Genomic DNA, 26525 nt, shown 5'->3' with positions numbered 1-26525 from the left:
TGTTTGCAGTGCTGGGGGCCCTGGCGTGCCCATTCTCTCCCCTGCTCTGCTTCTTCCTAGCATAGATTTAAAAAAAATTTAAGAAAACATCAAACAATAAAAATGCTAATTCGGGCTGGAGAGATGGCTTAGCGGTTAAGCACTTGCCTGTGAAGCCTAAGGACCCCAGTTCGAGGCTCGATTCTCCAGGACCCACATGAGCCAGATGCACAAGGGGCGCACGCATCTGGAGTTCATTTGCAGTGGCTAGAGGCCTTGGCGCCCCCATTCTCTCTCTCCTCTCTCTCTCTCTCTCTCTCTCTCCCCTTCTTTCTCACTCTGTTGCTCTCAAATATACAAATATAAATAAACAAAGTTTTAAAAATGCTAATTCATTTAAATAACAGATACATTGAATGGAAAGCCTTTTTGATCCAGCAAGGCTAATATGTGCAGCTACATATACTCATTAAAATTCATGTGAACACAATATTGTTTTCTCCTAGAAAATGTAAACAGTAAGATTAGTTGGATGTAATTGATGTTGAACTACAGTTAAGTGACTTAATCAAAATATTGAGATATTGTATAATAGACAAGATGTGTAGGCACTAGATTTGAAAAGATTTCAAAATATTCAGGAAATGAAATAAGGAAATACACTATTTTCTTATATGCAGAAAATATAACTGATGTAATAGATTGTTCTGGAACTATCAGATACACATATGGTAGTAAATAGAGTGAGATTCATATTGTGTGTTTAGAAATTTTCTGAAATTGAGGAAACGATAATGTAACAGAGTTTGAGGAAATACCATTCAACATAAAGAAAGCAATGTAAAAACAATGTCTATGCAATCTTAATGCAGAAAAATAATTTCCCAGAGACAACTGCATATAATAAATTAGGAACTATATTTTAATATGTATATGAAAGAGAGAGATTTTTTTTATATGATATAGAATTTACTGGTAAAAACAGATAAGAAACAGACTAAAAGTAGAGTAACTAAATGGTATGGTATATATAAATAAGATTTACAGACAAACAAATCAAAATGGCCCATAAGTGAAACAAAACGTACTCACTTTTTCATGTCACCAAAAAACACACAAGCGCTCACACACACATGTGTGAGAGCAGCATAGTGTCTACTGTTGACTGAGGTAAGAAAATTGCTGTGCTAATTCATTTCCTGTAGACATATCATTTGCAACAGTCTTTGGGAAGGCAATTTTATGGTATCTACATTTTATATAGAGCATATGTTGAAATATAGTATATATATATATAAATAAACAGACCATCTATTATATTTACTAAAAATAAGTGCACTACTATACAGAAATAGATATATAAAGAATGTACAATTGATTTCAGGTCATAGTGGGAAAGAACAAAAACTGTAGTGAAATAGTTGGGTGGGACATGTTATATGGATATTATATAGTAAGATTCAACTATGAAAGATGAAATATACCAGCTGCATTGAGAACTACCGAAGTGGATATCAAGATATACAGTTGTAAAAATAACTATGATCCCATTGTTACTAAACAAGAAATGAATTTTAAAGTCTCTCTTCTATATGGAGAAAAATGTGGATAACAATCAGGAAATTTTAAATCCTGCTTTTCTCTGGTATGGGACTAGAGGCAAGAAGAGAAGGAGTAGAAGGAGAAGAGAGGATAAATCAAAATAGTCCCACATGAACAATATCATACATTTGACCAATTTCTTGCAATGTGTCTACATTTATGGGTTTATCTCTACACACACACATACACACACACACACGCACGCACACACACACACACACACTCACCAAAGTATAGCTTATAACATGTTAATAGAGGATGACAAACAACAATGAAATCTTTTTGCTACTGTTTTAAGATGTACTGGCAACAAAAATTGCAATGTAAAATTAAAAGGTAATCATCTTTAACTTTTATAACTAAAATTAGTTAAATTCAGAAACAAGGGAAATTGGGTTGTTCTTTTAGGTATTATATAAGTAGGGAACATTGTTGAGACTGATAGTCAATGTCAGTTTTTAATACTATAAATTTAACAGATATTGTTTAGATAGTATTCAAATAGAAAGTTTTGTTTTAAATTTCAGTAGTGTTCTTGTTAGCTTTATTCTGATATAATTTATTTGATTTAACTAATTGAAATATAACATTTAGTTAGAGATTGTAAAACTAAGAAGATATTTTTGATGACTGTCTCTGAGAAATTTCCAAAAGTCAAATTCTGGCAATTTTTACAAATAAATAACAACAGCAATAATAAAGATTGCTACAGAATCTTCATATGTCAAGGCATTTTATATTTAGAAAATTGTTAGAAAATTTAGTTTCATCCTGTTTTAAAGTAGAAATGATTTCTTCTAAGAAATACTATTAACTGATTTGAGATGTCATTTTATCTACACTATAAAAAAGTGAATAATGAATGAATCTATTTTCACTCTTAAATACACAGAAAAAAGTCCTAGAAAGAACAAATATATTAAATAAAACTTCCCACCTATCAGATTTTTTACCTGAATTAACTGGCCCAAATGTCTTGTAACATAAAATAATTAAGTTATTGATATTCTTTAGTTCAGATTCTACAACTTATAATTTAGCCAAGAATTTATCAATTTTTATGGATTTTTAATCTCAAGATCAATATAATACATGAGAATAAAGAACCTGTTTCAGTCACTTTCTGTGACTTTAACCCATTTTATCATGATTCCATGAACATAAAGAAATTTTATTTGACTTAATCATACAACTCTTAAGCAAAATTAATCATAAATAAGTGATAGCTTATCAGCACACTATGTCTCAAGAAAACTTTTCACATTATAAAACATTCTTTCAATATATTTCATTTTTCTTATCATTATCAAATTTTCCATGTTTTATTCTTCTCTGACTCAGTACAAAACTTCAATGATCACTGAAATATGCATATTTATATGGACATTTATTTTTATCTACTTACATTTTGGTGGCTGTTTATTTTTAATTACTTAGGATTCTAATTTCTTATGGACATATTATGTTCCTTTACAGACAAATTGCAAAGGTATAATAAACAAAAATATGAAAGTCTGTACTCTCACCTAATTCCTATAAAAGACATGGCAACTGGAAATGTGTTCATTCTCTGGAACTAATATGAAATATGTAGAAAAAAGTACTATCAACATTGATCTCTAAGCTGCAGAAAATTAGCTTGTGTTTCCATTGAAAAATCCATTCTTTAAATCTGTTTTGCATTCTCTTAAGTGTCCAAGGTATTCCCAGTAGGACAAAATCAAACTTATTCTACTGGGCATTGTGAGCTAATCAAGAATCACCCCCATAACTACATATAGCAGCTGAAGTGAATTATGTCCTAAGAGTTCATAGCAGAGACTTGTTTATAAAAAAAAAATAATTACCACAAAACTTAGAATAAGTTAGTTTTCATTTTTTTTTAATTTTCTTTAATAATGTCACAAGCCAACTATCTAATTAACTTGATTTTCATTTGGAAATCCCAAAGATTCTTTAGAGAAAATGTGTAAATCAAAGATCTACCTCCAAATCTCATTTTGTTTATTATTTATTTGAAGGCAGAGAGAGGTGAAGTGTGAAAGAAAAAGAGACAGAGAGTGTGTGCGTGTGTGTGAGAGAGTATGGGCACACCAGTGTCTCTTGCCACTGCAAAAAACTCCAGACGTATACACACTTTGCACGTGGCTTTACTGGGGTACTAGGGATTTGAACCTGTGCTGTCAGGCTTTGCAAGCAAATGCCTTGAACCACTGAGCCATCTCTCTAGCCCTGAACCTGATTTTCTTTCAGTGTTTCCTGTCTCCAAGAAACAGGGCCACCAAGCAAGTGGATAAGCCACAAACCAGGGATCCACTGACACCAGCCAGACTTCAACAATCATTGCTTCAATCATGGTCCATTTCTGGAGCTAAAATATCCATATTTCTTTCCATTTTCATAGTTCACATGAATATACTTGAAATACTCACTTTTTTTGTTGGACATATAACTCCACTGAATCAGAGGAATCCATTTCTGTATACTAACACTGCCCTGCGCCCTATGAACAAGCTCCAGATGCATGTGCCACCTTGTGCATCTGGCTTTACGTGGGAACTGTTGAATCAAACCTGGGCTGTCAGGCTTTGAAAACAAGTACCTTAACCACTGATCTACCTCCCTAGCCCAGTCATAGTCTTTATAACAAATAAGCATAGGTATATGAGACACCAGACATGTTCTACCATCCTGGCCATAATTCACCACGGTCTTCCATTTTAACACTCTCACCAAATTATTTCATTTCCCCTATTGTCATTAGCTACACATATTTCCATGAGGCTAGATATTATTTCATTTTTTTTAAACTGAGGCAGAGTCTTACCATCATGACCAGTCTGACGTCTATCCCCTCAGTTCGAATGATTCTTTTACCTTAGTCTCCCAAGAACTGACTCTCCATGTCCATAGCTAGGACCATGAGCACATGCCAGATAGAACACTTTTTATTATTTCTTTACCTTTGAATATCTCAAAGCTTTTATCCATTATCTAGAGCCAATAGTAGCAGTTTTCTAGAAAGTTTATCATAACTTTCTGTGTAGTTAAACTGCCCTTGAAACTAAATTTATCTTAGTTTGAACTTTCCTTTGAGAGTCATGCTATGATTGATGTACATTCTATGTGAAGTTGCTGCATTTAGAACATTCCTACCAAGTCTTCAAAGTGAGAGATAACAATCTAATTTTATTTTGCTACATATATATCTGACTTTTTTCCAACAGCATTTATTGAAAATGCTGTCTTATCACCAATGTGAAGTAATGGCATCTTCACCAAAACTCTGGCAGCTGTAGCCTGTGTTAGCCTATACGTGGGTTACCAACTCTGTAACATTGATCCACGTGTCTCTTTTTGTACCAGTACAATGCCATTTTTATCACTAGGGTTCTGTAATATAGCTTTAAACCAGGTATGGTAATACCTCTGGTATTACTATTTTTTTTGTTGTTGTTGTTCAGGATTGCTTGTGCCTGCTACTGTTTCATCCATGCTTTTTACCTGGCTATTGGCACTTTTCACCCACACATGAACTTATGCATTTATGCCGATTTAGCGATCCTTCTAGGACATTAGAACCAAGTTTCATCAGCCTTCCAATTTTGGCTAAAAACTAGGGGCTCTTGCAGTTCTCTAACCACTTGTGTGGGGTGGGTAGGGTCTTGCCAACATGTGTGATGGAGAATACTGGGGAGAACAAGGATACATCAGTCCATAAAGAAGAGAGAGCCAACTGTCTACCATGAGGTCGATCACCACTGTCTCATCAGCCCAAGCCCAGAAGTCATTACAGGGGAAGCAGTGACATGAATATTGCTCTATGGCTCTCATGAAAACCAGTTCAGGGAATTGGTGACAGACACTGTGAACATCATCAAAAAAGCAACAATAAATCAGAGCCCTATCTTGCTTGCCAAGGCTCAGGGAACATAGGGTGAGGAAGGGACGGAAATACTGTAAGGCACAGGGTGGATGGGAATAGCCTGAGGAGCTGTTTTCCCCCATCCCTGAAGAGACTGACTGGGGCCTCTTTGTCCCCACAATGAATACAATAGCCCCACTGAAGACCCTCAGCAGAATTGGGCAGGGTGGTGATGGGGGGGGGGGAATAAGGGGTCTATGTGTGCAACCTTATAAAAAAAATCAATAAATTAAAAAATATATATTGGCTCTCCAGAATCCTCCAGACTGTCAGTGCCAGATTAGGACTGGGTGAGGCATCCAGCCTGGTGGACTGAGAAGCTACAGGGTTCCTCAACGCTCGAGTCTAAGCTGTTGTTGGACTGCCCTGCTTATGTCCTGTAAGCCAGTCCAGTAAATCATCTTCATAATACAAATCCATTCTATTGGTTTTATTCCTCTAGAGAACTCTGAATAATAATACAAAAGAAATACTTTGGATTTTGATATATAACTTTCCTATTTGCATCTGTCTATTTCCTTTTCTTGGGTTATAGCTCTCTCTAGATAAGACTTCAAGTATGTGTTCAGCATTTATGGAAAGAGTATAAATCTTTGTCTTCGTGCAGTTAGTAGAAATTCCTTGAGGTTTTTTGCCATTTAAATGAACTTGAATATTGGGTGATCAAATATAGCTTTGAATTTAATGTATTACCTTCTTCTTTTCTTGTATCTCTAAGGATTTTTAAAGATATTTTATTTATTTATTTATTTGAGAGTGAGAAAGAGGGAGACAGAGAGAGAGACTAGGCATGCCAGGGCCTCCTGCAACTAAAACAAAAAGCCCAAAAAACTCTAACCAGGCAGGGTGGTACACACCTTTAATCCCAGCACTCAGAAGGCAGAGATAGGAGGATCATCATGAGTTCAAGGCCACCCTGAGACTACATAATGAATTAGTGAATTCCAGGTCAGTCTGGGCTACAATGAGAACCTACCTTAAAAAACAAAAAACAAACAACAACAACAAAAAAAAAAAACCTCTGGGCATATGTACTAATTTGTGCACCTTGCTTCAAATGGGAATTGAATATGGGTCCTTAGGCATTGCAGGTAAGTGCCTTAACTGCTGAGCCATCTCCTCAGCTCTCTCAAAAGATTTTTAAACTTGCAATGTTAAGTTTTTTCATGGGTATTTTCTGCACCAATTGAGATAATTGTTATGCCATTTACATAATGTATTACATACATTGGTTCATGTTATCCTTGAATTCTAGCTTTATTCCACAATAATCAAATACAACACTAGAATTATTTCAATTTATCTATATTTGTTGAGACTTGATTTGTATTCTAATATATCATATATCTTAGAGAAAGTTCCATAAATGATAAGATGGTATATTCTGCATTGCTTTGATAAGATTTTATATAGGTGTCAGTTAATACAATTTGATCTATTATATTTAATGCCAATTTTTCTCTATTTATTGTTTGAATGAATGACCTGTCTATTGGTGAGAAAAGGGTATTAAAGTCACCTTTGAGTGAATATAATGTTGGGGTTAATCTGTGACTATGTATTTAGCATTTATTTCATTAAGCTAGATACACCTAGAGAGTTGGAAAAAAGTCTCAGAGAATAAAGAGATGATTGTGCAAGCTTGAATACCTGAGTTTGTACTCCAGAAACCAAACCAACACTGAATGCAATCACAGTGAATATGTAGGAAGAAGGGAAGCAGAAACAGAAGAATTCCTCAAAGTTCACAGACCAGGGAGCCAAGAAAAGATTGTGGTGAACAAACAATCCTGCCTCAAGAAAGGTGGAGGGTGAGAACCTACATTCAGATTTGTCCTCTAGCTTCTGCAGGCATGCCATAACATGTGTGCCCACAGTCACACATGTAAACACACACACACACACACACACACACACACACACACACACACACCATACATGTGTACCCAAACCAACATTTTTCATATCTATTACTTCTTTCACTATAATTCTCAATAAGAGCAGTGAGTAAGAACCATTACATAAACTCAATGCTATCCTACCTTAGAAATCCCTCACCAAACACATTAGCTCATTATTTTTAAAATCAGCCTCACTAGAACTCTCAGAACCTCAGCACAATGCAGCAAGATTCTTTGCAAGAATGCAACATGAACTGACTCTAGCCGAGTACAATACTAAGTTGTCCATGAGTTTTGGGGGCCAGGGGTGGACTGTGGTGGTTTGAATCTAAATATATGCCCTCCACAGCCTCAGGGATTTTTTTTTTTTTTTTGATTAAGCTTAAGCTTCCTACCTAAGTCTCCAGCAACAGAACCCTGCTGAAGAAGGTGTGTCCCTGGGGGATGGATCTTGAGTGCAGCCCTGTAGTGGGTAGAGAGCCAGTTTGAGTTCTACCTGTTCATGCTTGTGGGTGTTGCTCTTACCCTCTGTTTTGTTCATAGGCTATTGTAAATTTATCATTGTATCTGGCTGAATGATCCAATTCCACTACCTTGCCTTCAAGCTCGATTTTCAACCCTCCACATGATCCACTCTATTTTTTTAATTAATTAATTATTTATTTATTTGAGAGTGACAGACAGAGAAAGAGGCAGAGAGAGAGAGGGAGGGAGAGAATAGGCACGCCAGGGCCTCCAGCCACTGCAAACAAACTCCACATGCGTGTTGCCCCCTTGTGTATCTGGCTTACGTGGGTCCTGGGGAATTGAGCCTCGAATCAGGGTCCTTAGGCTTCACAGGCAAGTGCTTAACCGCTAAGCCATCTCTCCAGTCCAATCCACTCTATTTTGGATGCTTTACACTAACCTTTTATTTGGCTCATTTTTTTTTCATTTGTAGCATCATTTTAATTTTTTTAATTTTCTTTTTTTAATACTATTTTTATATCCTTAGTTGACTTCCTTATTTCATTCATTTGTTTGATTGTGTTCCTTTGTAATTGATTCAGTCATTTATGCATTTCTTCTTTGAACTCTATATAATCATTCTTTTGAGTTCAATGTCAAGAATTTTGTCTAAGTTTCTGTGTTTGGAAACTATTACTTTATGATTGATAATTTTTGGAGGAGACATGATCTGTTGGGTTTTCATCCTCCTTGTGTTTTGGTGAGGGGATTTGTTCATCTGGAATTAATTCACCGGTTGTGTATTTCTGGCACACTTGCATTGAGGTAGCATTTTAATCAGTACTTGGTGTTTGCTTGGCATAAATGTTCTTGGATAAGCTAGGTGATATTTAAAATTCAGGGACTGGCAGGATGGCTTCATGGTTAAGGCACTTGGCTGTTAAGCTAAAGGACACAGGTTCAGTTCCTCCGGGCCCAGATAAGCCAGATGCACAAGGTGGTACATGTGTAGCAACTGGAGGCTGTGGCATGCCCATCCTCTCTTTTTTGCTGCCTCTCTCTCTCTTTCTCTCTCTCTCTCTCTAATAAATAAATGAATAAATTTAAAATTCAGTTAATAGGACGCTTAGTGCTGAATCATGGGTAGAATAGCTAACATGACCCTGATTGGCTGGGCACATGGGGTAATGGCCAAATAGGAGCATTTTTTTAAATACTACAAAGCTATTTTTTTGTACAGGATAGGGACTAAAAAACAACATAATCGGGAGGCAGAGGTAGGAGGATTGCTGTGAGTTCGAGGCCACCCTGAGACTACAGAGTGAATTCCAGGTCAGCCTGGGATACAGTGAGACCCTACTTCAGAATACCAAAAAAAAAAAAAACAAAAACAAAACATAAGCACATAAAATAAAAAGACACAGTGTAAAACAAAATTTTAAAAAGACACAGTGTAGTATATTTGTTGCCACTTTGATGAGTAAAGCATATAGTGTTACAATATAATAAACATGTTTCATGAATTACAGTCTCCAAAGTAATTGGAAACAGTAGTTTTCTGGAGAGTAGAGAACATTCTAGCTTGCCTGACAAAGAAAAGAAATGCATCATAGTTAACAGATTTTCATGTCAGTCCCATGTATGGTAAAGCATTTTCACCACTTTATAATAGCACTTCCAGATACTTAGGATGTATAAAAAAATTTTATATGGGGAAATATGAGGAAGATTATATTTGTCTAATTTTGAAATATGAATAAAAGTTATTCTTGCTAGGAAGTAAATATGAGCAGAAATTGTTTAGAGATAGCATTATGTCTTCACCAGAAATAATTAGTGAATGAATGACTTAAAGAATTCTCTATATTCAATATATAGTATATATAATTTTTATGGTGTATTTACTATACATTAGATATAATATATTTAATATATTCATGCTTCTGTCTTTCTTAATTGTGCCACAAACCAGCTATCCAATAACGTTGATTTTCAGTTCAACATCCTAGTTTCCTGCGAAGTAAAATATCTGAAAGTGACTTTACTATATTTCGCCATTCTTTACTAATCTACCCCGAATACCTTCATCATTCTACCTCTAAATAAGACAATCTTTCAGTATGTCCTAAGGAAACATGGTGTTCAGGTGAATTTACATGCACGTTATAAATGAGGGCACATTCTTGGCACTACATCACCTCAACTTCATTGTTTCAACTGTTTGTAAGTTCCCTGTATTTTACCCATAACATTCTTTCCATTTTCACAATTCTCTACAAAATCCAAACATGAACATACGTTGCATGAGTCTATTAAATAATCTCTTAGCAATACTATTTTCTTTTGAGAACAGAAGTATCCAATTTTCCATCCACTGACACCAGATTGATCCTAATAAAATGCAAGTATTTTTAGCACTTCTACCTACACACTTTTCCTCAAAATACAAAAACTTCTCAACTACTCTTTGTAAATAAAACAGATGAGCTTGAGAGACACTTTTCCTCAAAATACAAAAACTTCTCAACTACTCTTTGTAAATAAAACAGATGAGCTTGAGAGATGGCTCCGTGTTTAAAAAGTGCTTGCTTGTAAAAACATGGATGCAATTAATATCTGCATAAAGTTGGAAGCATTCTGTCCTTGTAACTGCATACTAACTGTAATCACAATACCATTTACAGATTATCCCCAATCTCTGAGCGTAGGGAGATAAGCAAAGCTTTGCTAGTCTGATGTACAGTATAAAGCACATATTCCTAAAGAGTGCCTTACTCACTCCACTAGGGGATTCAGGCTCAGACACTGTTCCCATCAGTCACACATTTTCCCACACATAACTTTCCTCAGTGTCAGTGTTCTCTTCTTCATCAAGGTAGAAGAAAGTTCCTCATGGATTCTGAGCACCAAGCTGGTATGATGGTATTAGTTGGAAACATAAAAAACATACATCACAATCAATCCTAAAATCAACCGTATGACCCAGTTAGCTATGAAGAGAAACTGACTTAGAAAGAAAAGAATTTCGAGATCAGCTCAGACAGAATTCTTTGTGCAGTACCTCCTCTGCTCATTTTCTGGATTATCTTCTTTTCTATATTAAGACATTTTCCATCTCGCTTACAGGTGTCATATTCAATTTCCATCGAGTCAATATGGTATTTTCCTTTTATTTGTTGAAAATATTTTGTTTTTTTCCTTGAGATTTATTTTCTTGTCACAAGATTATCAAGGAATGTTTCAGGAATTTTACTATTATTTAAGAGTTTTTGCTATTTTGGAGTACTTGAATTCTACTTATTAGGTTGAATATTGTATAATTTCAATAAAATCTAGCTGACTGATGGAGTCATATGACCTCGAAAGTTTCCTTGTGGACCAATGCCATCTCAGTGAGGGAGAAAAAAAAAAGTTCTTAGGAGGCTATTATGACATCATTGCTACTCAAATCTCACTGGCTAGAACTCTATCACTTGGCTTCACCTAATGGCATAGGAAACTGGGGGATACAGTTTAGCTCCTTGCCCAAGAAGAAAATGTATTTGACTGAGCAGAAATCTCTTTTAGTTCTCAGGAAGAGTTTATGTAAGGCAACTAATTAATCTTAGCTATTTAGTAGAAATTGTAAAATTTTGGGGAGGAGTTGGTTTCTATGGTGGAAATATTATAGCTGCTGATTCAATTTAATGGATTCATGTTCACTTAGGTTTGCTGTTACTCTTTGAACCACATTTTGTAAGTAACTTCTGATGTATACATTGACTTATATGTTTTAAATATACTAATATCAATTCAATGATTATATGATAACTTAAACTTTTGTGCCTATAATTTCTTTCTTCATTTTTAATATTACTTATTCTATCAGTTTCTTTCACTTGGTTAATATTACTAGAAATTTCTCATTTTAAACAACTTTTTCTAGTGTTGGGAATTGAACCAAAGATACTACTTATGTTAGGCCAAACTCTCCTACTGGGCCATATCACCAGCATCTTAGCTTTTATTTCAATCATGTTACTTATTATTATTCTCTTCTTCTTCCCTTGGGATTATTTTTCTGTTCTTTATCAATGTCTAATTCAGATACTAAATTATTTTTCAAATGTTCTAATATGTGCATTTAGGCTATACATTTCCCTTAAATTTGACTCTAGCTGTGTACATCCATACATATGATATTCACATCATTATCTAATTCTGTACTAGTTACTTTCTCAATTCTGACAAAATTTTTGACAAAAGAACAGTTTGAGAGAAGACAAAATTATTTCACTTTATAATTAATCCATCTCAGTGGGGAGGGGGGACAGAGGTTGAGGCAGCTGGTCACACTCATGCATAGTGAGGAAGCAGAGAGCGAGGAACACTGATGCTCAGGGTGCTGTCTCCTGAAATAAGGTCCAGGACCCCAGTTCAAGGAATGGCACTGGCCACACTTACGCTGTCTTCCCACTGTCATTATCCTAATACACAGAATTTCCTCACAGTTATAAACAGAGACTTAGTGAACATTCACAATCTCTCAGAGGTGGTTCCATCAAGTGGACAATAGGATCCCTCACACATACCTACTCACTGCCCTCAGATTTCCGATCTGCGTCCACCTCTCCTTGTAGCTCCTCCAACCATGCCTTTCTGGCCTGAGTGGACATGGGTGCTAAGCAAGTTGAGTCTTGGAGATGAGTGTGACTTCACTCTGATCTCCCAGGATCTCACAATGGCCCTGGTGCCTCTATGACAGCTAGTTCACTGGTATTGCTCAGCAGTCCAGGCCTTTCTATCCACAGCCACAAGCAACCACTGACCTGGACACTTCGCCCTCCCCCAAGCTGTCAGTCTGAGACCAACCTTTGAGGCTCCTGGCGCGAGGTCTAAAGTCACATATTCCCCAAAGTAGAATTACAGCTTAACTAAGCTTTCCTTCTCACAAGGCAGGCCCCACCCTCTTGGAAAGGCTTAAAAGCATTCAATGGGCTTTGCCCTGTGGGCGCTGTTGGAACTCTTCGGGTGCTTCCATTATGCCTGCTAAGGCACAAGGCCCCTCCTGAGTAAACCTCACCTTCATCTCCGCTGAAAGGTGATTTTGTCCCAGCTCCTTTCTCTCAAACTTCTACAATTTCCCTTTCCTTCTATTTCTAAGTAACATTTGGTGGCGATCTCAAGTGCTTGTAAGGTAATTGTAAACAAATGTCCCAGTGGGATCACTACACAAGCCCTGCATAGACCCACAATGGGCCTCTAGCCCTAAAACTCCTTGAGCTGGCCTCCTTGCCTTCTCCAGAAAAGGCTTTTGCCTTCCTCCATGGAGGCTTCTGGCCTCTTCCAGCCAAGGTTTTTGTTTTGTGTTTTGCCTTTCCCTCTTGTGAATCTCCAGTTTCCCATCAATGACTTCTTCAGTGCCACTGAAGACTAACCAAAAAATTTAGGGAGGTTTGAAGTTCTTTCCACTTCTTTTCCCAGTCCTAATGAGGGCCTGGAATGCTGAGATTTCTATTGTCCTGTGGACTTAACCATAAGAAGCGAAAATGAGGATCATGAAGAGGCTTCCTTCTCTCCTTTTTCTCTAAACCTGCTTTGCTCATGACATTACTACCTAAAAGTCCCCTTTGGTTTCTTTCTTTCCATTGTGACATCCAAAACAAGCCCTGAGCCAAACTTCATCTTCCTTCCTGCTTGAGCTATCAGAAAATGCCCATTTCCTTACACACATGCTTAAAAACCTCAGGATAAAGATTCAAAACACAATTAAGGCTATTCCTTCTATCTTTAATCTTTTCACATGCTCTTTGAGTTTTTGCCACACTGTTTATGTCATGTTGTTCATGACCAGGTGTGTGTCTATGTTTATATGCATTCATGTTGATTACTTTCATTGTCAATGTGGCATTTTGTCCCCAAGAAGAAAAAAAGAACTGAGTAACAAAATCTGTGGCCATTTCATTTGTTCAAAAGAAAAAAAAAACATATTGTGTGTTAATAGTACCTCTTCTAATAATTTGTAAGACGTGCATGCATGGACATGGATGTGTACAGACATGCAGATATGGGTGGAGACATGTGCAGCTAGTATTTGATATCAGTGAGCAATGGAAAAGCTCCTCGACTTTCATACCGTGCCAACTCCAGAAGGCATTTAGATGGAAGCTACATGTCTGTAATGTATTGCTTCCTTCCTATTTTTTTTATAGAAACTCTGCAAAAAAGGCTGACAGTGCACCACATACTCAAGATATTAAAATTTGGTCCTCAAATTTTGGCCTATTGGTGTCTTGCAAGTATCTCCATATCTTGTAAGAATTTCTGAGAAAAACAATAAGGCAATGCAAAGCTAATGACATTTAACCAGGTAGACATATTTGAGTTTCATGCTAAAACTTTGAAAATATATATATATTTTTTTTTAATTTTGCTGCCTTAACACAAGTTTCACCTGCATCTAGCCGATGTTCTTTATTTTTCCAATAGTCTTTGACATGCCTAAGATTACAGTAATTACAAGTTTGTGAGGATATTGTAGCAAGGAAATGCAAATGTCCAAACCTAGCTGAAAATATCACACCCTCCACTGCACCTTCATCACTGCACTTCCCTTTTCATCAACCATCAAAACCATTCTAATGACAGGACATTTGAGCTTGTGCAAGAAAGAGGTTTACACTCTCACAATTGGCTTCCCCTGTATGCATCTGCTTCTTCTGTATCCTTCAGTCTGGGCTCTTATGTTTAATTGTGTGTGTGTGTGTGTGTGTGTGTGTGTGTGTGTGTGTGTCCCCTCTCCAGAGCCTTAATCCCTGGGGATTTCTCTGTATCTACATTCTTCCCTCTCTTCCTTTTCAGCCAGGCAAGGAAGAGAATTCCACTCTGGCTTGAGTCTTCCAACTAGCCATCTTTTGTATACTAAGTTGCCCAAAAATAAACCTCTTAATTTACCCTTCTCAAAGTCTATCTTTTAAATTTTTTTTTTACTTATTTATGAGAAAGAGAGCGTGAGAGGGAGATAAGGAGAGAGAGAGAGAGAAGGAGAGAGAGAGAGGGAGAATGGGCATGCCAGAGCTTCTAGCCACTGCAAACAAACTCTAGTCACATGAGCTACATTGTACATCTGGTTTATATGGTTACTGCGGAATCGAACCTGGGTCCTTTGGCTTTGCAGGCAAGTGCATTAACCACTAAGCCATCTTTCCAGTTTGCAAAGAATCTTTTTTTAAAAAAATTTCATTCCTAATATTATATGGACCCAAAAGTTGGGATTGACAGACCAGGGATCACCTGAACACAAAAATCTTGCATTAGTATCTCCCAGGAGAGAGCTACAAAACAGCAATCTTTAAAATGAGAACTCATCAGGGAGGAGGAAGGTTATAGCTTTCATAAGAAGGACAGGATGGAGCAAAGAGTAGGAGGACCCTCATCAAGATGAGTCCCCTGGCCAGAGGGAACTTTTCCCTTGATGTAGAATCGCATTGTGTAGTCCTGACTATAAGTGGGCCTGTTCAACCTTGCTAGGTTGCAAAGATCTGCATTCTCTCTCAACATGAAGGTTTATATTTCTGACTAGTTGCCATTCTTACGGTGGAACAGGACTACTACAAGTAAAATAGCATTGTAGTCATTATTTCTCTGAAGTATCCATAGATAACCATCTTCTGATTTGTAGATCTGCCAGGCATTGTAGCTAACAAAGATTAGATGCTTTTTCTTTATGCTCTAGGTATCAAAGGCATCTCAATTTCTCAGATACACTCTAGAGGTATATAGGTAGTTGTGGGTTTGCTCCCCATACTGCGAGAGAGGGATGGCAACAAGGGACATCTATCTGCTAGTCCTTACTCAAAGGTGTACTGATGTGTTGCTGGCAATCATCCATGCCCAAGGAGGGAAAAATTATGAGACTATCCAGGCTTAGCAGTATCTGTATTTGGCATTTTCCCACGTAGGCCTGAGCCTTCCATTCCTGTTCCAGTCAGTGTCCATTATTAGTCTGCAAATCAGCAGTGGTTAACAATCATGGTGCCTAAAGGGTGCTAACTATACTTGGGGAGGAGCCTTTACAACTCCCTTTTGTGATCTCGAACACATTTAGGAGTATTCTCTCCCAGATAGGGTGGTAAGAGTGCATCTTTTTCTCTTGCAACCATTTTTTTAGGATGTGGCAATATGGCTTGTCATAATTACGCTGAGTGGAAACATTTATGGACTGGGTTATAATAGTGACTGAGGAAATATGCATTTTCTTGTAAACTCCTTAGAATCTAAATTCTAAAATGACAGCATTCCTCCCTTCGGTTTATACATTGTTCAGTAACCTTGTTTTCCTAGCAGACAAAAAAATTTCTATTGATGAACCTGGACTGATGATAAGGATATAAGAGGCATTGGCAAAGGGTTGTAATGAGGAGATGAGAAGGGGGGCCAAAAAGGGAGATCAACCAAGCTAATTGCAGTGACCTGGTGTCTGGTGGGCTCTGAAGAGGCATGAGTGGTCTCCAAGAGAGCTGAGTCATTGCCACCACCAACTAGGCTAGGGTGAGGGGCCCCAGGGAGTGAGTCATAGTTTTAGAGACAGAAAGACTTCGCTTTTCCTCCTGTTCATGCTGTATGAAGGGAAAATTTGGCCAGAGAGCATCGGGACAATGATGGAGTGGTAATGCTTCATTTGTTGATCCTTAAAAGGGGCTTTTTAGCTCTGGCTTCTACCTTACCTCGTGTGACAAGAGATGTCCTGGGAAAGACAGAAACAGAGCGAAGTTCATTGTTTGACTCTCAGTTGGCTGTGGTTCTGGTCATTATATCATTTTCAAACGCAATTTATTTTAGTTGATTTTTTTCTTCCCTTCATCCTCCCACCTCTTGTAACCTCCCTGTCCTGTGTGTGCATGTCATGTGTGCTTTTTCGCCCTTCCCTCACCTGTCATCTCTTTTTGCCCTCCGGGTCATGTTTTTGCTTTATAAGTTTTATCCACGTGTGTGTGTGTGTGTGTGTGTGTGTGTGTGTGTGTGTGCGCGTATCTGTGTCATAAGCCAGGACCTGAATGAGAGAGAGAGATAGGGTGATCAAATACAGCTTTAAATTTTGATGTATTACCTTCTTTTCTTGTTTCTCTAAGGATTTTTAAAGCTATTTTATTTATTTATTTATTTATTTATTTATTTATTTATTTATTTATTTATTCATGAGTGAAAAAGAAAATGAGGAGAGAGAGAGAATGGGCAGCACACCATTCTCCAGGGACTCCAGCAACTGAAAACAAGCTCTAGGAACATGCACTACTTTGTGCACCGTGCTTTAAATGGGAATCGAATGTGGGTTCTTAGGCTTTGCAGACAAGTGCCTTAACTGTTGAACCATCTCCTCAACTCTCCCCAAAGATTTTTAAACCTGCAATGTTGAGTTTTTTCATGGGTCTTTTCTGCATCAATTGAGATGATTATGCCCTTGAATTCATTTACATAATGTATTACAGACATTGATTTGTGTTAAACCATCCCTGAATTCTAGCTTTATTCTGTAACAGTCCAATACAATACTTGAAATTACTTCAATTTTGCTATATTTGTTGAGACTTGCTTTGTGTCTTAATATGTCACCTATCTTAGAGAAAGTCCCGTAAACTGATGAGATGGTATATTCTGTATTGTTTTGATAGGATTTTCCATAGGTGTCTACTAATACAATATGATCTATGATATTTAATGCCAATGTTTCTCTAGTTATTGTTGGTATGAATGACGTGTCTATTGGTGAGAAAGGGTAAGTCACCTTTGAGTGAATTTAATGTTGGGATTAATCTTTGACTGTGTATTTATCATTTGTTTCATTAAACTGGATACACCTAGAGAGTTGGGAAGAAGTTTCAGAGAATAAAGAGATGACTGTGCAAGCTTGAATACCTGAGTTTGTACTCCAGAAACCAAACCAGCACTGAATGCTCTAGTACTTCCTTCTGTAATCCCAGTGAATATGTAGCAAGAAGGGTAGCAGAAATACAAGAATTCTCCAGAAGTTCACAGACCAGTGAGCCAAGAAAAGATGGTGGTGAACAAACAATCCTGCCTCAAGAAAGGTGGAAGGTGATAACCTACACTCAAATTTCTCCTCCTACTTTCATCAGCCTTCAGAACCATTCTAATGATAGGACATTTTAAGCTTGTACTGGTAAGAAAGTTATGCTCTCATGCTTTGCTTTCCCTATGTGAGTCTGCTTCTTCTGAATCATTTAGTCTGGGCTTTCATGTTTAATTTAGTGTTTGTGTGTGGGTGTGTTCCCTCTCCAGAGCCTTACTCCCTGGGGATTTCTCTGTATCTACATTCTTCCCTCTCTTCCTTTCCAGCCAGGCAATGAAGAGAATTCCCCTCTGGCTTTACTCTTCCAACTAGCCATCTTCTGGATCCTAATTTGCCCAAAAATAAACCTCTTAATTTACCCTTCTCAAAGTCTACCTTTTTAAAAATATTTATTTATTTATTTATTTATGAATGACAGAGAGTGAGAGAATAGGCATGCCAGGGCCTCTAGCCACTGCAAACAAACTCTAGTTACATGAGCTACCTTGTATATCTGGTTTATATGGGTACTGTGGAATTGAATCTGGGTCCTTTGCTTTGCTGGCAAGCTCCTTAACCAGTAAGCTATCTGCCCAATCCTCAAAAAATCTCCTTTAAAAAAGAATAATTGCTAATAGCATAAGGACCCAAAAGTTTGGATTCAGACCAGAGGCGCAAGGTGGAGTCATACTTCTGGAGCTTTTTAGATGTGATTATAGTCCATGTTACACCCATTCTCTCCCTTTCTCTCTCTCTCTCTCCCTGCCAATCTCTCAGATAAATAAATAAACATTATTTTAAAAATGTTTAAAACTAGTTAAAATTAAATTCTTGAGTATCATTATATGTAATGTCACTGACTAAAATATCATGTGGTGCTGCAAAAAGAAGTTGTTAGTAACATTGATGCTCATCATGCTGTGCATGTCAATTTGTCCCATTTATCTTGCTAGCCATCAATGTAAGAGTCATTAATGTCAGTACCTCACACATATGCCAGTGTCAATTAGTGCTATATTTCAGTTGATAGTTTTTGGAAAACTTGCCAATTACTCTTTGTAATTTTGGAACTCTCCAGAAAATAGCTAGATTGCAAAAACGAAATGCTGAAATATAATGGAGCACAGCCATCCCAAGTAGGATAGTTATAGATAATGTTAGTGTAAATTACTTTCTCAGTGCTGTGAAAAAATACCTTGACAAGAAACCATTTAAGGAAGAGAAGGTTTTATTCTTGGCTTGTAGCTTCAAGAGAAAGTGTCATGGTAGAGAAGAAGTGGGGATGGTGGCAGGCTGGTCACATCAGCAAGCAGGAAGCAGAGAGATGGAGAGCACGTGGAAACTTGCTATAGAACTTCAAGGACTGCTCCAGCAAGACTCCAATTCCTCAAGGTTCCACTATCTTCCCAAACAGTACTACTGGCTAGGGAGCAAGTATATAAGCACAGGAGCCCATGAAGGACATTTTACATTCAAAGACCAGCACAGTTACCGAATGATACCAAACCTACTTGCAAGGAAACATCCTTAAGCACTGGACCCAGTACATAGCAGGTTACTTTCTCTGGTGGTTTGAGTCAGACGCCCCAGTAAATTCATGTGTTTTGAATGCTTGGTTCCCACATGGCGGCAGTTGATGAGGTGGAGGCTTTCTGGAGATTTGTTGTCTCTTCCCTCTTCCTCCCCAACTAAAACATTTCCTCTTCTCATTAGAACCAGTTTATACTTCCATGTCTTATTTATTCTTTCTTTACTCACTGATTTAAATTAGGATCACTTGGATAATCATGGATGAGAAGCTACTGACTGGAGAATGGACCATCCTCCGGTAGATACCCAGCTAGGACATGATTCCCATCTCCCAGCAATAATCATTTTCCACTATTTACAATGGGAAGTGTGGTGTCTCATAGACCTCTCTCTCATCTATAAGAAGATATTAGCTAGCTTGTATTAGATTTTGTTTTGTTCTTCATTATAAGATAAAGAAGAAACTGTTTGAAAGTTCTTTCAAAATATTTATTTCCTTATTCTTCTCAAGGCATCTATAACCTCTTTGTTCCTCAGACTATAAGTAAATGGATTTAGGAAAGGAATTATTACTGTGTAAAATAAAGAATACATTTTTTCATTGTCTTCGGCCTGCCCAGATCCAGAAAGAATATAAATGAGGAAGAGGTTTCCATAAAACAAAGAGACAGAGAGCAGATGGGCACTGCACGTGGACACAGCTTTGCATCTTCCCTTCACAGACTTCTTTTTCAGGATGGCAACGAGGACATGGGTGTAAGAGACTATGATGTTTCCAAGTGAAAATAATTGTATAAAGATTGAAAAGGCGACACAGACAAGCATATTAACTGTAGGATCAGTGCAAGAAATTTTGAATAAATGTACAATTTCACAAGATAAATAATGTATGATATTAGACCTGCAGAAAGTTAATCTACCTAGTAAACCGACATGAATGGTTGAATTCAGAATGCCAGCAAAGTACAAAGCACATATAAACTAAGCACCGAGACTGTTGGACATCACCATGGGATAAAGCAAAGGGTTACATATGGCCACACAGCGGTCATATGCCATCACTACCAAGAGGAAACATTCTGTGGTTGCACTATAACAAAAAAAGTAAAATTAGGCAAAATATTCAGCCGGAGATATCTCACCATTCTTAGACAAGAATTTGATAAGCATCTTGGGGGTGACAGAGGACGAAGTGCAAGCATCAGCAAAGGCTAAACTGCTGAGGAATATGTACATAGGGGAGTGGAGGAGGGGGTCCTTCCAGATGACAGCAACCAGCCCGAGGTTGCCCATCATGGTGAGCACGTAGATGACCAGGAACACCAGGAACAGGGGCACCTGAAGCTCGGGACAATCTGTCAGTCCTGTGAGGACAAGCTCAGTTATTGGAGTCTGATTTTCTTCTTCCATGTCTGATCCAGACAATCACAAAGATGGAAAATCAAGTGATGAGCAGTCAGAAAGGAATGACAGAACTGATGAAAGCTCTTTGGTTTTACTGATGTGCTCCATGAGGAGCTGTTAGTAGTTTTAGATATTTGCTTTTATTCCTCTTCTTAAATATACTTAGAAAATCTTCCATAGTAAGTTGTAAGACATAAAGCAACACAAATTTAGTAAACGTGTTTCTCAGTCTCACAAAGTTTTATGAGTCTGCATATAATCATCTTAAAGATTATATGAGAAAAAAATCTGTTTCCCAAATGATAATGTGAATAGGAAGCATAGGAAGAGGACCTTAAAGGATACTGAACTACCTCAGAGCTTTGAACAAAGCATTAAGATACTGTGGAAAACTGAACAAGTCAGTGCAATGAAATAGAGCCCAGAAACAGATTCAATATAAACAGAAAATGACATGAACCAATACAAATTCCAATGTAGCCATAAAAGGCGTCTGGGTGAATGGAATGTGCTGATCTGCTGACTACAACTCCGGAAACATGTACATTTAGGCTCCTACTTCACACCCCAGAAATGACAATACTTGAGAGACAATAATATACATGGAAAGTTTAGCAGCACTATCCAAAGAAGACATTCAGTGGTAGAAGATAACTGCAATCTAATTTTAATTTGAAAGAGTCAAAAAGACAAGGGGAATATAATAAAAATATTTGATAATACATATGAAAATATATTTATACCCATAAAAGATAATGAACTGTTTTGAATAAATCAAAATGCAACTTGGGAGACTGCTTGGTGGATAATGCATTTGCAGTGAAAAGCTGAGTACCTGACTTTGGCTCCCCAGAACCCACATGAAACCAGCAATGGTAGTGTGAGCATCTGGAATCCCAGGGGGTGCCTATGGAGAAATGAGAGGAGACAAGAGAATCCTGAAAAAGCACATGAGTCCATGAGCCTGGTATGTAGGTCAGTGAACAGGTGACTCTGACCCAAACAAGGTGTGAAGTGAGGACTGAAACCCAACATTGTCCTATGATCTCCATACACACATTGTGGCATATGCTCACATACAGAAACCAAAACATTAGATAGATAAAATGCAAACAACTTAAAAGAATGAGTGAAGAATGTGAATAAGAAAATATACAGATGAGCAAAGCAAACTGGAAAGAAAAACAATAAAAGAGACCCAACTCTCATATCACACACACACACACACACACACACACACACACACACACACACACCTCTACTTTTATAGATAGGATTAATTGACCTTCAAATGTATAAAATGTTCAGTGACAATAGCAATTAAAAATAGGTATGAGGGGCTGGAGAGATGGCTTAGCAGTTAATCACTTGCCTGTGAAGCCAAAGGACCCCAGTTTGAGGCTCGACTCCCCAGGACCCACGTTAGCCAGATGCACAAGGGAGCGCATGCATCTGGAGTTCATTTGCAGTGGCTGAAGGTCCTGGGGCGCCCATTCTCTTTCTCTATGTGCCTCTTTGTGTCTGTCACTCTCAAGTAAATAAATAGATAATTTAAAAAATAGGCATTATGAAATAATTCTAGTGGAAATATTGATTACACAGTCTTTTTTACTATATTCGTGTGGTGTGGTATGTGTGGGGGTGTGGTGTGTGTGCGTGTGTACATGTGGTATGTATATGTGTGTATGCATACATGTGCTATGTATATGGGTGTGTGCAGATGCTTGAGACTCGTGCATAGCACACGTATGAAGGCAGAGGAGAATACATTTGTGTCCTTCTCTATCACTCATCTACCTTATTTTCTAGAGACAGGGTCTCTCACTGAACCAGAAGATCACGCCGCTTTGTTCTGTGTGTAGGTTCCACTGCATGAGCAGTAAGCCCCAGCACTGGGGTCCACAGCTATGTTCAGCTTTTTAATGTGAGTTTTAGGGTTCAAACTCAGGTCCTCATGCTTGCATAGCAGGCACACTTACCTCTGAATCATCTCCCATCCCACCACAACTTAAAATAAAACCAATTCTATGAAAACTCATTTAAAAATTCTATATACTCTCTGATTTATTTTCTTTTTATATACCATAGCCATGAAAGCACCACGACACAATAGACATGTGAAGAATACACAGTGTATTGCTCAGTGACATGGCAAAGACCGGATACATTCACAACGAAGTAGCTGGCCAGTTGCATAAATCTTAGTATATTCATAAGAGTTGGCAAAAAAAAAAAAGATAAATCAGTTGCGTTGGAAGTTGTCAGAATGTATACCTATAAAAAGTAGCACATACACAAGGGCAGAACAAAGTTTAACTATTGTCAAATAATTCATTTTAAAATATATGCTTTTTATTAAAAATGGTAATGTATACTAATCACTATACTGGTGGTTGTTTTTTGTTTCTGTTTCTGTTTTGAGTGCAGGTAAGATTGAGGCATGTTGGATCACACTCAGTGAACTCACACAATCACAGAAAGACAAATGCCACGTGGTGTTGCTTATCTACAGTTCCAAACCTGGAACCTGCTGGAGTTGCTGTCATACCTGATAGGCAACTCGAGGCCCAGACAATAGGGATGGCAGGATGTGGGGAGACGGCTTAGTGGTTAAGGTGCTTGCCTGAAAAGCCAAAGGACTCAGGTTTGATTTCCCAGTACCCACGTACACCAGATACACATGGTGGTGCATGTATCTGGAGTTTGTTTGCAAGTGGCTAGAGGCCCTAGTGTGCCCATCCCCCCCTCAAATAAATAAAATATTTTTTTAAAAACAGAAATACAGATTGATATGCACATATAAAAATATGATTTGTTAATCCTAATTCTTGATCCTTAGGAACTATAGCTTTTATCAGAATTAAAGATAAGCAAAATGAATAAGCATAGAATGTTCAGTGATAATAAGGGAGTGATGAATTTTACAGTACTAACTTTTAAATATCTGATAGCAGCTTCGGTATGCAAAACAAACCAGAGCACTTATTTTCAAAGCAGAATTTATCACAAATATATACAAGATAACTTACCTTATTTTATAACCATCAATTATGGATGCTTCCAGCTGTAGACCTGTAGTGTGTAATTTCATAAAAAAATTAGTGATTTATATGAATTTTTATTTGAGATTAAAAAAAGAAAAAAGGACACTATTTCAGTTATTTTCTTTAATTTTAGTTAGTTTATATTCTCATGATTCCTTGAAATCAAAGAACTTTTATATGACTCAACCAAACCCAGAATTTCTCATTTTGAAAAATAACAAGTCAGTGAGATTTAAGCAGCACAGTTTATGTTCTATTAATCAAGGAAATTTTGCATATTTTGAAATAATTTCTGAGTATGGTAAATTTTTCTTATCATTATTAGTCAAATTTCTAAGTCTCATTCTTCTGTTAACCAATAGAAAACTTTCCAAGTCCATTGCTGCCACATTAAATGCTCATGAAACATAAGGAGATGAATGTTGATTTTTCTCTGCCAAGTTGTCAGGTGCTGATCCAAAACAAGAGAAACTCTTGTCTAGAATTTTAATTCCTTAAAGTTATTTTGTTCCATAAAAGAAAAGTTGCAAAATCATAGTAATGTTAATTATGAAAACATCTGCACCCTTACCAAATTCCTATAAAAGTCTGGAAAACTGGAACTGTGCTCATTTTCTAGAAGTAATCTGGGAAGAATGGAATGAATGATGCAGTATTATTTGTACAGAGTTTCCTCATATATTCCAAACTAGAGCAAGGTATCATTTCTTTCTTCTACTGGGAACATACTCTTCTAAAAAGTAACAAAATCCCTTGAATATTTCTAAGAGATTCCCAATAGGATAGTATTGTCAAAGCTGGGCATTACTAACAACCATTCAATTATCCACACAAATATTTACAATGATTAAAACTACATGTGTGTCCTTGTGGGGCTCTGTTGGGGCCAGAATACATAGCATGACTGAAGAGGGTTTATAACAAGCTTCTGTTCCTTCCTGTTGTTTTCTTTAACTGTATACACACCAACTGCCTAATTAGCTTTAATTTCAGTGGGAAATCCCAAAGCACTTTACATGGAAAATAACCAAATATGAGATAACATTTTTTTCTCTACTCCATTCCCAAACGTGATTATCATCAAATGGTCCCTATATCACCCATAAGAATCAACTATGGGGCTGGAGAGATGGCTTAGCAGTTAAGTGCTTGCCTATGAAGCCTAAGGACCCTGGTTCGAGGCTTGATTCTCCAGGACCCACATTAGCCAGATACACAAGTGGGCACTCGCATCTGGAGTTCGTTTGCAGTGGCTGGAAGCCCTAGCGTGCCCATTCTCTCTCCCTCTCTCTATATATTCCTCTTTCTCTCTCTGTCACTCTCAAATAAATAAATAAAAATGAACAAAAAAATAAAAAAAAAGAATCAACTATGGTTTAAACAATTTGCCAACTCTTGTAGACTTTATCAACTTAAGATATATTATAGCCATAGATTTATAACCCTGCCCACAATCTCAAAATCCAAGAATTATTCATGACTTGCCATGATTTATATAACCTACTCACCTCTCTACCTAACAACAGTCATCAAATTCAATTTCCACAGACTTCACATCTATCTTTATAAAATGATTATTTTTTCACTACGAGTACTTACCCACACTACCTTCTTAGACTAACTCTCATTTGACCTAAAATAACAACTTCAATGTTTTTAAAATTATTTATTTATTTATTTGAGAGCGACAGACACAGAGAGAAAGACAGATAGAAGGAGAGAGAGAGAATGGGCACGCCAGGGCTTCCAGCCTCTGCAAACGAACTCCAGACATATGCGCCCCCTTGTGCATCTGGCTAACGTGGGACCTGGGGAACCGAGCCTCGAACCAGGGTCCTTAGGCTTCACAGGCGAGCGCTTAACCGCTAAGCCATCTCTCCAGCCCCAACAACTTCAATTTTTAATTATCTTAGACATAATACTGAAGACTAGACACAATAATTAGAAGCTGAAAGTTTATTTTCATTTTATATGTACATAACTCTGTCATATTTCACTTAAAGATCTTCACATATACCTTAGTGCATTGATAATTATCTTTTGTGTAATATATAATGCTGCATTCCTGACAATGAAAGGTCAGCAGCACTTGTGGATTCTAGATGATTTTGACTCTATCACTCAAGCAGTTCCACACACAACTTTTCAACATATACTAATTTGAATGAACATAGGAGGAAAAACTTGACAGTGGTCTAATGAATGTGTCATGCTTATCAGACAGAAATGTAAGTGCCCACACAATTAACTGCAAAGGAAGGTTGCATGTTCAGGAAGAAAAATGATTTTATTGAACAAGTAATAATTTCTTCTATTTTATTTGCTTTGCCTTTTACCTGCTATTTTCTTGCATATAATAAGCTCTCCAACTCTCTTCAAAGGAGTTTAACTGCACACTCCAAAAGTGCAATTTTATATGCTTTATTGTCATCTTATAAAGCATATGAATGTTACTAAGTGTCCAAACTACATATAGTGTCCTATAAAAATGCATCATGTAATAGATAGATGTACTAAATTACAAAATATTTAGTGACTCACATTTTGTTCTGTAACAGAGCTTAGTACCAAGACTTCATTATATATGATTGTCCTTCTCAGTGAGTGTGAAATGCTTCTGATTCTCATTCCTGGTCGGTATTAAA

The 26525-nt window shown here is 37.2% G+C and overlaps 1 pseudogene; it reads right to left on the bottom strand.

Moving 5' to 3' along the window:
• Window positions 1–19921: 19921 nt before the first annotated feature.
• On the bottom strand, window positions 19922–20842 carry LOC101611414 (annotated as a pseudogene).
• Between the last annotated feature and the right edge of the window lie 5683 nt (window positions 20843–26525).

The sequence above is a fragment of the Jaculus jaculus genome, chromosome 4 (genome assembly GCF_020740685.1).
Source record: "Jaculus jaculus isolate mJacJac1 chromosome 4, mJacJac1.mat.Y.cur, whole genome shotgun sequence".
Classification (NCBI taxonomy): Eukaryota; Metazoa; Chordata; class Mammalia; order Rodentia; family Dipodidae; genus Jaculus; species Jaculus jaculus.
The sequence above is the reverse complement of the archived record's forward strand: the minus strand, read 5'-3'. Positions and strand labels throughout refer to the sequence as shown.